A 13536-nucleotide genomic window follows, 5' to 3' on the forward strand; every position below is an offset into this window, starting at 1 on the left:
AGCTATTATTGGCTTCTTTCTTTTCTTCTTGGTTTCTTTATCTTTTTTTTTTTGCACAAACACCCTATTTGAAACAAACAGCTATTTCTGTGCCATCCACACATCTCCGATGACTTTGTTTAGCGCAGTGTATAATTATCCAAACTGTGAAAAGGAAGGAAAAACTGATATAGAAACCCTGATGAAAATGCCCACGACAAACGGGAAACGATATTTATAAAATGTCATTTGGAAATGTGGACGTTTCAAAACAAACAGTTGAAAGTTTAGACTGGAAAAGGGTAGGGGGAAGTTGGATATCTAGGTAGGATTCAGAGGAAGACCAAAGTTTTAAGAGAGTAATCAGGTGGAAAAGCTGCCTCCATTGATTTGGTTACTGATCACATGTATAAATCAATTATGTGTCTCATCAAATATTTTTTAAAAGTTTGTGTTATTGTTTTTGAAATTTAGGAAAGCAAGAACAAGGGGCAGAGACAAAATGTTGGGAGGTTCCACGATAAGTGTGTGAAAAAAGCAAGAGGCCAGTTGCATCTATAAAATTAACAAAATTTGTGATAGGATATGAGCTTTCGTGAGTCACAGTTCACTTCTTCAGATACAGTTAGAGTGTGAGTCCATCTGTCCTTATATCTTGGTGAGTGGAGTGATTTCAGATACCAAATGACAACAGCAGGTGAATGACAAAAGGCAGTGAATGACAATAGCAGGTGTGATTGGATAGAGTGGGGTGGTGGGTGTGGAGAAATCAGCACTGGTAATGAGACAGGAAACCTAGGTCTCCATTGAATACAGGTGGATGCATTGTCTTGAACTTTGTTATCAGTTGCAATTCAGTCATCTCTCATTCAAAAAGATTGAGAGATTGCTGCTCAAAGAGGTGGTCCTGAATATACAAATGTAACTTCTCCTGGAGTCTTCAAAAGCACCTCCGGTCTAGGCCAGCCACATATATGTACATATTTTGAGTGCATTGGTTCAGGCGCCTAAGTTTTTGAAGGCCTATTTCTGCTTGGTGTCCTTGGGGGGAAGGGAGTCTTGCCATAGCCTAGCAACATCCGATAGTGAAGTGGCCGCTGATGGGCTGACAGTGTGAGGGAACTTAGCTCCTGAAAGCAGTAAAAAAAATGGCGGGAAGGGAAGCTACTGGGGGGAGATGAACTCTCAAGCCTCTTCTGAGGAAATGAAAAGTTATCCTTTTTTTTTTTTTTTTGAAAATTTTTTTTATTGGGTTAGAATCCATTATTTTTACATTTACATTCAATTTTCCCCAATTTTTTCATCTCTAACCCCCTCCCTTTCCCCCCCTTTTTGTTGACTTCCAACAGCTTTCCAACCCTTTGTCCCCTTTCCCTTACTTTTATTAGCTTCCTCTATCTAAAACAAATATATATTCTCCATTATTCTAAGCAGTACATCCTTAACTATTTTTGACATTGTATGCCCAAACTGTAAGTCTTTGTTTCCATCTTAGATAAACAATTTATCCCATTTTTCAATTTCAAATATTTCTATATATCATAAACCATATATATCATAAACCATATAGATCATACATTCATTTATATCAAACAATTTGACTTATTCTCTATATATTACTCATTCTATCTTTTTGTAATAATTCTATATATCTCTCATCACGTAGTCAATCAATTTGACTCATCTATATCTTCAGACATTCAGTTTGGTACAAAACTTACCAAAAAGAAAGAAAATATTGTTAGTTAATCAATCCTTATATTTAATCCTTATAATTAATTATTTTCTATCTATGTTCTGTTTGTTAACCTATATATATCTATATATATATATCAATCTATTAATCTGACTGCTTATTAATTCACATTTATCTCTTCTCCCCCCGGTAAAGTCTCCCCCCTCTACTTCAGTGCTTCAGTAGTTCTCAAACTGCCACAGTTTTCCTCCCACCTCCCATTTCTTCTCCAGGTGTTGTTTCAGCTTCTCCCAGTCTGTGTTGAACTGCCCTGAGTCCAGATCTCTCAGTTTTCTTGTCATCTTATCCATTTCAGCCATATACAGCAATTTGTAAATCCAATCTTCAATAGTTGGCACTTCTTGTACTTTCCATTTTTGCGCATACAAAAGTCTAGCTGCTGCTGTCATATAAAATATCAACGTCCTGTATTGGGCTGGAATTCCCTCCATTCCCAAGTTCAGTAGCAGGAGTTCTGGGTTCTTATTAATTTGAAATTGTAAAATTTCACTCATTTCTCTTATTATTTCCCCCCAGTACTGCCTAGCTACCTCACACGACCACCACATATGATAGAGGGAGCCCTCATGCTTCTTACATTTCCAGCATTTATTAGAAGTATTCGAATTCCCTAGCGCAATCTTCTTTGGTGTCATGTACCAACGATAGATCATTTTGTAGATGTTCTCTTTGATATTAGTACATGTCGTTGTCTTCATTGTAGTTTTCCACAAGTATTCCCATGCCTCCATTGTTATTTCTTTATTAAAGTTTATAGCCCATTTCACCATTTGTGTTTTAACTATCTCATCCTCGGTATACCACTTCAGCAGTACTTGGTATACCTTGGATATTCTTTTCTTATCTTCTTTAAGAAGGGTCTGCTCTAGTTCCGAATTCTCTATTCGTATACCTCCCTTTACAGAGTCCGAATTATATAAGTCTCTGATCTGTCTATACTGGAACCAGTCGTAGTTAGGTGATAGTTCCTCTTGTGTCTTTATTCTGAGTTTGGATGCTTCAGTTTTAGTTATTTCTTTGTACGTTAAACATTGTTGTTCATTATCAACAGCTCTCGGGTCTATCACCTCATACGGAACCACCCACAAGGGAGTTCCTTCTTGTAGATAAATTCTGTACTTCTTCCAGATTATGTATAGACTTCTCCGTACAAAGTGATGCAGGAACATCGAGTTGACCTTTACTTTGTCATGCCATAAATATGCGTGCCATCCAAATATTTTTTTATATCCCTCTAGGGCTAGTAGTTTCTTGTTCTTTAATGTCATCCATTCTTTCAACCAAACTAGGCAGATTGCATCATGATAAAGTCTCAGATTGGGCAGTTGCATTCCTCCTCTTTCCTTTGCATCTTGTAAAACTTTCACTTTCACTCGAGGCTTCTTGCCTGCCCAAACAAAATCTGATATTTTCCTCTGCCATTTTTCAAATTGTTTAGAGTCTCTGATGATTGGTATTGTCTGTAGCAAAAACATTACTCTTGGTAACACATTCATCTTAACTGCTGCAATCCTGCCCAACCATGACAAATTCAGTCTATTCCATTTAATCAAGTCTCTCCCTATCTGAGTCCATAGTTTTTCATAATTGTTTTTGAATAGATCTATGTTCTTTGCAGTTAATTCGACTCCCAAATATTTCACTTTACTTGTTACTTCACAGTCCGTTGTTTCCGTTAATAATTGTTGTTTCTGCTTAGTCATATTTTTACATAATATCTTTGACTTCTTTTTGTTAATATAAAAACCTGCCAAGTCTCCAAACTCCTTCATCTTATCTATCACTCTTGGCATGTTCTCCAATGGGTCCTCTACAATTAACATTATGTCATCCGCAAATGCTCTGACCTTATATGAATAGTCCTTTATTTTTATTCCACGAATTTCCTCATCTTGACGTATTTGTATCATCAGAATCTCCAATACTAGAATGAACAACAATGGAGATAACGGGCAACCTTGTCTTGTTCCTTTACTTATCGTCAATTTCTTGGTCAATTCATCATTCACCACGATTGCTGCAGTCTGGTCTCTGTAAATTTCCTTAATTGCTCTGATGAATCTTTCTCCCAATTGTAGCTTTTCCATAATGGCAAACATAAAGTCCCAGTTTAAATTGTCAAACGCTTTTTCAGCGTCTACAAAGAAGAAACCAACCTCTTTGTCACAACGCTTGTCATAATATTCAATAGCATTGATCACTGTCCTTAAATTGTCTCTTATTTGTCTGTCTGGCAAAAAGCCTGCTTGTTCCTCCTCTATAACTTCCGAGAGCCACCCCTTCAATCTCTCCGCCAATATCTTCGCAAAAATTTTATAGTCATTATTGAGTAGCGATATAGGTCTATAATTTTTCACGTTAGTCAGGTCTTGGCCCTCTTTTGGGATCAATGATATGTTCGCTTCACTCCAAGTGTCTGGAATCCTTTGATCCCTTAAAACCCCATTCATCACCTCTTTTAGGAATGGTGCCAGTTCATTAGCCATTGTCTTATAAAATTTAGCCGTAAGTCCATCTGGCCTTGGCGCCTTTCCTAGATTTGCAGATTGTATTGCCTTACTTATTTCCTCGTCAGTTACTTCACTGTTCAACTTATTTCTCCAAGCTTCCGAGATTTCTGGAAGTTTGGTTTTCTCCAAATATGACGCTATTGATTCTTTGTTTACTTCTTTTTTATTATACAGCTTAGCGTAGAATTTATAAAAGGCTCTACTAATGGTAGTCTGCTCCAAATACGTTTTGTTATCTTCACAAATTTTATTTATTATTTTCTTTTCCCTTTTCTTCTTCAATTGCCATGCCAGGTACTTCCCAGGTTTATTAGCGCCCTCAAACGCTTTTTGATTCAGTCTTTTAAGATTCCACTCCAATTCTTTATTGCTCATTGCTGTTAGCTGTTCTTGAAGTATTTTAATTTCCTGGTATACTTTCTTTTTCCCTGGTCTCTTTTTTAGCTGTATTTCTTTGGCTTTTATTTTCTCCTCAATCTCTTGTCTTTTCTCCTCTTTCTTCTTTCTTGCTCTACCATTTAAGTCCATTAGTATACCCCTTATAACCGCCTTGTAAGCATCCCAAACTTTATTGGTTGGTACTTCTTTATTCACGTTGTATTGTATAAAAAACTTTGTCTCTCTTCTCAATATTTCCATATTCTCTCTTTCCTGTAACAAGTCCTCATTTATTCTCCATGCTTTCCTTTTTCTCCTTTTTCCAAATTTCCACATAATTGGGTTGTGATCTGAGCCTACCATCGGCATTATTTCTACCTCCTTAGTCCATAACGCTAAGTCTTTTGAGGCCCAGATCATATCAATTCTTGATAATGTAGAATGCCTTGCAGAATAAAAAGTAAACTGTCTGCTTTTAGGATATTCTCTCCTCCATACATCTTCGAGAGTCTCTTGTTGAATCAACTCAAAAAAAAGCTTTGGTAATAGTCCTCTTTTCTTTTGTGCCGTTGTAGTCTGTTTATCTAGTTCCAAGTCTGTCACTCCATTGAAGTCTCCAGCAAGAATTATCTGGTCATATGCAAAATCGTCTAAATGCTTCCTCAAGTCCTCAAAGAAGCTTTCTTTTGCACCATTAGGTGCATAAAGTCCGACTACCAACACTCTCTTTAAATTCCAAATACATTCCACTGCTACAAATCTAGCTTCCACATCTCTCATAACAAATTTTGGCTGTAGCTCCTCTTTTATGTACAACACCACTCCTCTTTTTTTCTTATTAGAGGCCGCTACAAATTCTTTGCCCAGTTTTCCAGATTTTAAATATTTTACATCCTGTTTTCTAATATGGGTCTCTTGCAAACAAACAATGTCACATTTTTGTTTTAGTAGCCAGTGAAAAATGTTTTTCCTCTTATTCGGTGAGTTTAATCCATTTACATTCCAAGATAATACTTTACACTCCATACTCATAATCTTGTTGGTAAGTCTTTTTCATTGTCCTTAATAAATCGCTCCATCTCTCGCTCAGATCTAATGCGTTTTTTGGCCCCTCCAAACTCAAAGGACACTCCTTCTGGTAGCTCCCATCTGTACCTGATTTTCATGTCCTTCAACATCTGAATTAGCACTTTGTATTTTTTCCGATCTAATAACACTGATCTGGGCAGTTCCTTCATTATAATGATCGTCTTGCCATCAATCTCCAATGGATCTTGAAACTGTTTTGTCACAATCCTCTCTTTCATATTTCGTGTTGTAAACTGCACAATCACATCTCTTGGTAATTTCCTCTGGGTTGCAATTCTCGAATTCACACGGTATGCCACATCTAGGATAGCCACAACTTCCTCCTCCTCCTTCCCCAGGTATTCAGCCAACACCTCAGTCATCTGTTCTTGCGCTGACTTTCCTTCCACTTCTGGCAAGCGACGAAAACGTAGCTGCTTCTCCATATGTTTAGTTTCTGCAACTGACATTCTCCCCTTCACCAATCTCATCTCTGTTTGTTGCGTGTCTGCTAAATTCTCCATCGCGTCTTCTACTGTTTTAACTCTCTGCTGCGTTCCTTGTAATTCACTTCGTATTGTTTCCATACCTTTTTTCACTTCTGACAGCTCCGATTTTACTGTCTGTGTAACCTCTTTAACCTCTTTTATCAGCTCCAATTTCGTGTCCTTAAGTTCTTTAATCATATCTAAAAGTTTTTTGTCCAGGTTTTTATCCAGGTTTTCTATTGCCGATTGCCACTCTTTTTTTGACATCGTGGGGCTTGCTTTAGCTCGCTCCCACGAATCCGCTCTCTTCCTTAACTCCGTGGCGTAAAATTTAACGTTTTTCTGTTTTAAATGTCCCGGTCTTCTTGCAAAAATTAAATTTTAAAGAGTCCAAAATGTCGGGCATCTTTTCTCTATGGTTTCTCTATGATTTTGTAATCCAAGATGGCCTACTTCCTTTTCCGCTGAAGCCGCGACCCTTCCCCTTTCAAAAATGGCGATTCCCTACTTCCTGCCCTCCAGCAAGGGCCGCTTCTCTCCAGCCGCTCTATTGTTATTACGCACTTCCTGTCTCCCGTCTTCCCACAGCAGATCTCGCGATGGTGTCTTTTTCTCACAGCTCCAAAGCCACAGGTATTCAAAACAATAGTCCGATTTCTTTAATAACTTCTTTAAACTTAGTCTCTTTTCAAATACAATTCCTGCCGAGTCTTCCCCTCCTTTTCGCTAGTCTGTTGCAGTTTAGAAATCTACTTTTTTTCCTCTCTGTTTTTATCAATCTGTCCCGTATCAGAAGATAATGATCTTTACCTTCTCTTCACTTTTCTCGGGTTGTAATCGCTGTTTCGATTTTAAGTTCTCCTCTCAGCTTCTTCCCCCAATCGAAGCTTGGGTATGTAGGTCTTATGCCAGCCGAATTGGCCCCAAAACTGCCGCAGAGATTATAGCCGACCCGTCGCAAGGTGGGACCTCAAGGATCGGGAGGGGACCCGTTGTGTAGAGCCCCCCCTCGTCCGAGATCTAACTCACCCTAGGGTCTTGAGCGTTCTTTGCCTGCTCCCCGCCTGAGAGCAGTCGGCCGCGGGCTATTTTCACCCCACCGGCCGGTTAAAACGGCAGTCCGGTCAGCTCCGCAAGTGGAGCTGCGTTAGACCTCCATGAATCCCAAACCGGAAGCTGGAAATGAAAAGTTATCCTGTTCTATGTTTAGGTAGCTCGTTTTACCAAGAAACAGTTAAGTTGTTTGTTATTTTGTTGCCTTTGCTTGTGCCTTATGAGTGGTTTCTGCGACTTCACATACACTCTTATAACAACAATATATGTAAGCCTGTGTCTTGAGTTTCTGTCCAGCTGTGTGCAAATTCACCCAGATAAAAAGGGAACCCAGAGACAGGAAAATCTCAAACAACCTAGGTGGTTCGATCTCCCCAGGGAAGGCTACTAGGGGTCTGAGAGCCAAGCTACAAGTGATGCCTGACTCAGGTTGGACACTTGTCAGCTTCCCTCAAGTTTTGATGGGAAATGTAGGCACCCTAGTCTTGCAGCTTGGCTCTCCGACTGCTGTTCAATGGACTCTTCAACTGTCACTTGTCCAACATTCCACCAAGATGCCTACATTTCCCATCCAAACTTGAGGGAAGCTGACACGTGTCCACCGTATGTCAGGCGTCACTTGTAGCTTGGCTCTGAGTGACTGTGAGCAGCCCTTGGGACAGCAGCCAGGGAGTTGAACACCTAGATACCTCCTACTTCGATGAAGTGGAGGAAAGCCAGGAGTGATTGTTCACTTTCAGGGGAAAGGTACTTTGGAGGAGAAGGAAGTGAGCCCCAAGAAACACATTGGGGTGCTCTCTTGGGGATCCCTGGCATAGAAGCTCATTTTCTGTTTTAAGTGGACTTTTTCATGCAACGGAACATTCAAAGGAATCCACCATCACCAGTCTCAAATGATGTCATCCATTCTACCAGCTCAGTAATCTACAATCTTATTCTCCTGCATCTGTGAACCAAGCCTTTAAACATCTTTTACTTTTAAAATAAATAATGTGTGAACTGTCCCTCATTTTGACAACGCGTTGAATGAAATATGTTTGAAATCCTTAAATGTTTATATTTTGCTTTTTAACAAATGACCTTTACATCTGAATTACAAAAGGGGATTGATTTATGATTTATTTTTTTATTCCTAGCACCGCTACATTAAAAATTCTGCGCTGAAAGTCTCCGCTCTTGGATGGTTTGGAAAGTATTATGTATTCATATTCCTCTGCTAGCTAGCTACCTCTTATTCAAAACCGGCATTGTTTTTCAAGAACTGCAGGTAATAATGCTGCCATTGTGAACTTATCCGTACACTACCTTTAATGACTTTCCCTAATTTGCAAAGTGGCAGAGTTCCATGCCACATTATGTAGTCATTACAAGGATTACTCTGCCATCAATTAATTTTAAACATTTCTGGAATGCCTGGCACATGAACTGCCGCTACCAACTTGAAGTGCAAATAGAGACTTGGAGGAGTGGGAGAGGTGGTGAAGTGAAATTCTTAACAACAGTTTTGTGTTCTTTCTTTGACAGGGAAAAGCTGATGTGACTATTGCTGTTTCTTTTTGATTTCATATCTTTGGAGTTCATATCTTGTCGTTAACATGATTTCAATTAGTCTCTATTTCATCACAATCACCACTGATTCTTTTTCCCTTCTGCTGTTTTATGCTATTTATACACAACTACAGTAATAAAATAATAATAATAACAACATTCAATTTATATACTGCCCTTCAGGACAACATAACATCCACTCAGAGCAGTTTACAAAGTATATTATTATTATCGTCTTGACAATCACCCTGTGAGGTGGGTGGGGCTGAGAAAGCTCTGAGAAGCTGTGACTGACCTGAGGTCACCTAGCTGATTTCAAGCAGTGGAGTGGGGAATCAAACCCATTTCTCCAGATTCGAGTCCCAGCACTATTAACCACTACTCCAAACAGATGCAAGTTACCTCTAAACTAGTTTGAAGAAAGAACAGGAAATAAAGATGTTACAAAGCTGGAGGAACTGCAACAAGAAGACAAAAAGGTCTTCAGGTGTTAAAACATTGAGAGCCAGCATGGTGTAGTGGACGTGGTTAGAGTGTTGGACTAGGATCTGGGAGAACCAGGTTCAAATCCCCACCTTTCCATGCGAGCTTGCTGGGTATTCCTGGACCATCACACGCTCTCAGCCTAACCTACCTCACAGGGTTGTCGTGAAGATAAAATGAAGGAGAGGAGAATTATGTAAGCCACCTTGAGTCCCCACTGGGGGGAAAGGTGGGGTATAAATAAGGTTAATAATTTTTTTAAAGTTCACAGGTACTTGGAGAAGATCCTGATTTGCCAGCGGGCTATCAGTAGCTGACTATCAGTAGCTGAGAGCCAGTTTGGTGTAATGGTTAAGAGCGTGGGACTCTAATCTGGAGAACTGGGTTTGATTCCCCACTCCTCCACTTGAAGCCAGCTGGGTGACCTTGGATCAGTCACAGCTTCTAGGAGCTCTCTCAGCTCCACCTACCTCACAGGGTGTTTGTTTTGGGGATTATAATAACATACTTTGTAAACTGCTCTGAGTGGGTGTTAAGTCATCCTAAAGGGCGGTATATAAATCGAATGTTGTTGTTGTTGTTGTTGTTATAATAAAAAACATCTGTCAGAGTTTGTTCTTGTTTGTCCTGCTTGAGACCTGGAAGTGCCTTTCACTCTTTGCCTGAGGTTAGTAGTCTGGAGGTGGGTGAAACATCATCTCGCACAGAGAGAGCAGACCTGCTTGGCACTCAAAACTTCCCCCCCGACTTTTCCAGTTTGTTTCTGGCTCCATGTTGTAAGTCACTTTGGGTTCCTGTTAGGGAGAAAAGTGGGATATAAATACATAAGCAAACAAATATCTGCAGTAAAACTCCTGTTGTGTGTCTCTGTACCAGAGTAAGGTGACTGCTGTGGCAACCTCACCTCCAGAATTCTTTCTCCACATCAACTTGCCTTGCATAGCACTTGTTGATAGTATTACCCAAATTTGCAGTCTCCTAATTAGTTGGTGGAAATTAGCTTAAAGGAGACAAAGTGAGAGGGAGTAACTGCGATTCTCCACCAATGTTTATGGGGATTATTCCCTTAAGAGAATTCTTGAAATAAACCATCCAGATGTTCAGCATGAACGGTTTTTATTAATAGAGAAATAAAAGGCCAAACATACCATCTCATACAGAACACATACGAGATTAACTAAGAGGAAATCAGAGAGGAGAGGGGAGAAAGCAATGTCAGGGAGGGCTATAATTACCAGTCTCGAAGATGGAGGTCCATGGAGGCAGCAGCGAAATGACCAGTGTTTCACAGAGAGAAGAAGAGAAGGCCCAAACGGATTTGGGGGTGTATGCATGGGTCCCAGAACACACGCATACACAAACACACACACTGGTGGCTAGGGACTCCAGATATAGGGCAAAATGCTTCCTGGGGCAAGCGGATGTTTTTGCTCCCAAAGCAATAACTTGATGGGTTTCCTAAAGTTGGATAATGGGTGTAAATGGTGCTTGATGACCCTGTGAGTACTGGATGGGAAAAGCTACCAGGTTTGGTGAACAGTGTCAACTGTCGCTGAATGGGTGAGGGGAAGTGAGGCCGGGAGTGGACGAGATTAGCCAAGAGTTTATTCCCCCCCCCCCCGGCCTTTAGTTTTATTAGCCAACAGAAAAGACATCGCTCCCTCCCCCAACCAAAACCGATAAACTAAAAAACAAAACCGAAAATCAACATTAAGTAGCTTGCATCTTAGAATTTCTTGACAGCAGCATCGATTTCTGAAATTATTTCTTTCAAATCTATCCTGTTCATCAGAAAGCGAAATCTCTTTCCTTCCAGGTTTAATATCTCCAGCCTTGTTGATGTAGAATTCCCTCAGGTCTACCAGGACTTTCCCTTTAAAAAAGGGACCCTCAGACATAATGCAGTTTCCCTATCTGGAACATATTCTCTTCAGAGTTGTCTGGGCTCAGACTTTCCACGGCTGGTTTGGGTACCATTTTTGCTTTCTTCTCTGGGGCTTGGAAGGTATCACTTTCCTCTTATGCTTCTTGTCTTGTTCAATCTCCTCTTCAGATCCACTGTCGTCTGAGGTGGTTTCCACATGCCCCTTTGACTTAGGCATTCTACAAACACGACCATGAGCAACTGAGATTAGTCAAGAGTTTCTTGGGAGACCTATTGTCCTAAATTAAGCACCTCTCTGCAGCATGAAGGGGGCCAATAGTCAGTCAGCCGCTCTGACTCACTTTCTAAAATATTTTCCCAGGCTCTTACATGGCTGTCATCCATTTTGTTTCATTTTAGGCCAGTGGTGTCTTGTGCTTAAACTGCCCCTCAGTGAGAGCAGGGGTCTGACTGCTAACAATTGGGTTGCCAGCCAGAATCATTTGGAGTAGAAGCATTTTGGGGTGGCAACACTGGGAGAAACAACTTCACACTATGCTTCCCCTCCCTCCGTTTGGCTCTCATTGTTCCATTGAGTGAGGATGGAGCGGGGAGGGGGAGCTGGAGTTCCGGGGCAGGAGATTGCTCCATTGCTGAAACAGGTAACATGGTGAATTTCCCTGTTTAAGGTGCCAGGAAAAAATACTGTGGTTGTCTCTCTGCCCCTTCTTTTTGTGTATGTGTTCTGTCAAAGCTCAGTTTAGTTAGTTATTTGTTCTCTTATTGCTATTTTTGAAAGTGATCATCTCTCTTATTTCCTGCTGATTCCCTTCTGGATTTGCTCTGTAGAAGGATAATAAAAATTACTATTTTAACTGCTATTTTCAATGGCTTTAGTATGGGCCCCTTATGGATTTTGTTGCAAACTATTATTACATAGAGTTTTAATTTTTGTGTAGAAGGTAACTCAAGAGCATTGCAAAGAATATAAACATGGAATGCACATAAAGAATCCATTATCTAGTATTCTGCACTGATACCTAACTCAGAGAGTAGTTTCTGAGAAAGAGGAGCGATCACAGCTAGCAGTGATTACAGCTGCTCTCTGCAGAGCTGATGTGGTTCAAAGAGCAACGACTAGAGGACACTGAGGTCAAATTATTCCACATTCCAAGGAAAGGAGAGTGCTGTGGGATACAGAGCAAGGAGCAACTTAGAGCCAAAATACAAGTTACATGTAATATGAGTCAAGTTATAGGTACCCAGTGTTCACGGTGGAGACTAACCTTTGAAAACCTTTATGTTGCTCCATGCAGCTCCAAATACTGTGAGAGGGTAGGAGGGGCTTCAGGCTTCCCTCCCATGCCATTTTTGCCAGCCGAAATATCCATGGAGGGGCTGTTTGCATGTTTCTTGGGCTTTGTGTGCCCTGGGCCATTTCTGCTGGGGAAAACTAGGAGGGCAGTCTGCCTTGCAGTGTTAGGAGCTGTGCAGCAATGGAGAGGCTTTTAAAGGTTAGCCCCCATGTGAATGTGTTACTGAGAGTCAGGTCAGGCATCCGTGCCCCAAATCATCATCATCACAACAATAATAACAATAATAGCAACAGCAACAATAATAACAACAACATTTGATTTATATACTACCCTTCACGACAACTTAATACCCACTCAGAGCAGTGCAATCTGACAAAGTAGTTGGAAGTGTTGTCCAGTATCCAACTACTTTGTCCACTTCCAACTACTTTGTCAGATTGCACAGGGAAGCCATTGAAATTCATAAGCATAAGCACAACTTCAACAGGAAAGAAGAGACTTTAAGAATGAATAGAGCATGGCTTCCAGTCCTGAAAAACATCAGGCTAACAAAATACTCTACATCTTACAATAGCCCTGAAGATAAGATTAGCATATCAAGCACCAATCCATATGCAAAAGAACCTCCTCAGGATACAGTGAAGCATTAGCATTCCATTAGCATTCCACACCCTGGGAAACTCTTACAGGATGACGCAACCCAAACCCACTTTCCTGAGTAGATATAAATTACCTGCTAACATCTTCTCCACAGTTTGACACTGAGAGATCTCTGTCTTTCAGTGCTACACCTCTGAAGATGCCAGTCACAGCTGCTGGCGAAACGTCAGGAACTACAATGCCATGACCACGGCGATACAGCCCAGAAAATCCACAACAACCATTGTTCTCCGGCCGTGAAAGCCTTCGACAATATATGTTATTATTATTTTATTTATGTCATTTATAGTCTGCCTTTCTCACTGAGACTCAAGGCAGATTGCATAGTGTGAGATCAGTACAATCAGTAGCAAGGACAAGGGTAGGCATTTCCATACATTGTCAAGGACATTTCCATAAACAATATCATAGGGTAGATAAATACAAGTTTCCA

This window comes from Eublepharis macularius, chromosome 2 (assembly GCF_028583425.1).
Source record: "Eublepharis macularius isolate TG4126 chromosome 2, MPM_Emac_v1.0, whole genome shotgun sequence".
NCBI classification, from domain to species: Eukaryota; Metazoa; Chordata; class Lepidosauria; order Squamata; family Eublepharidae; genus Eublepharis; species Eublepharis macularius.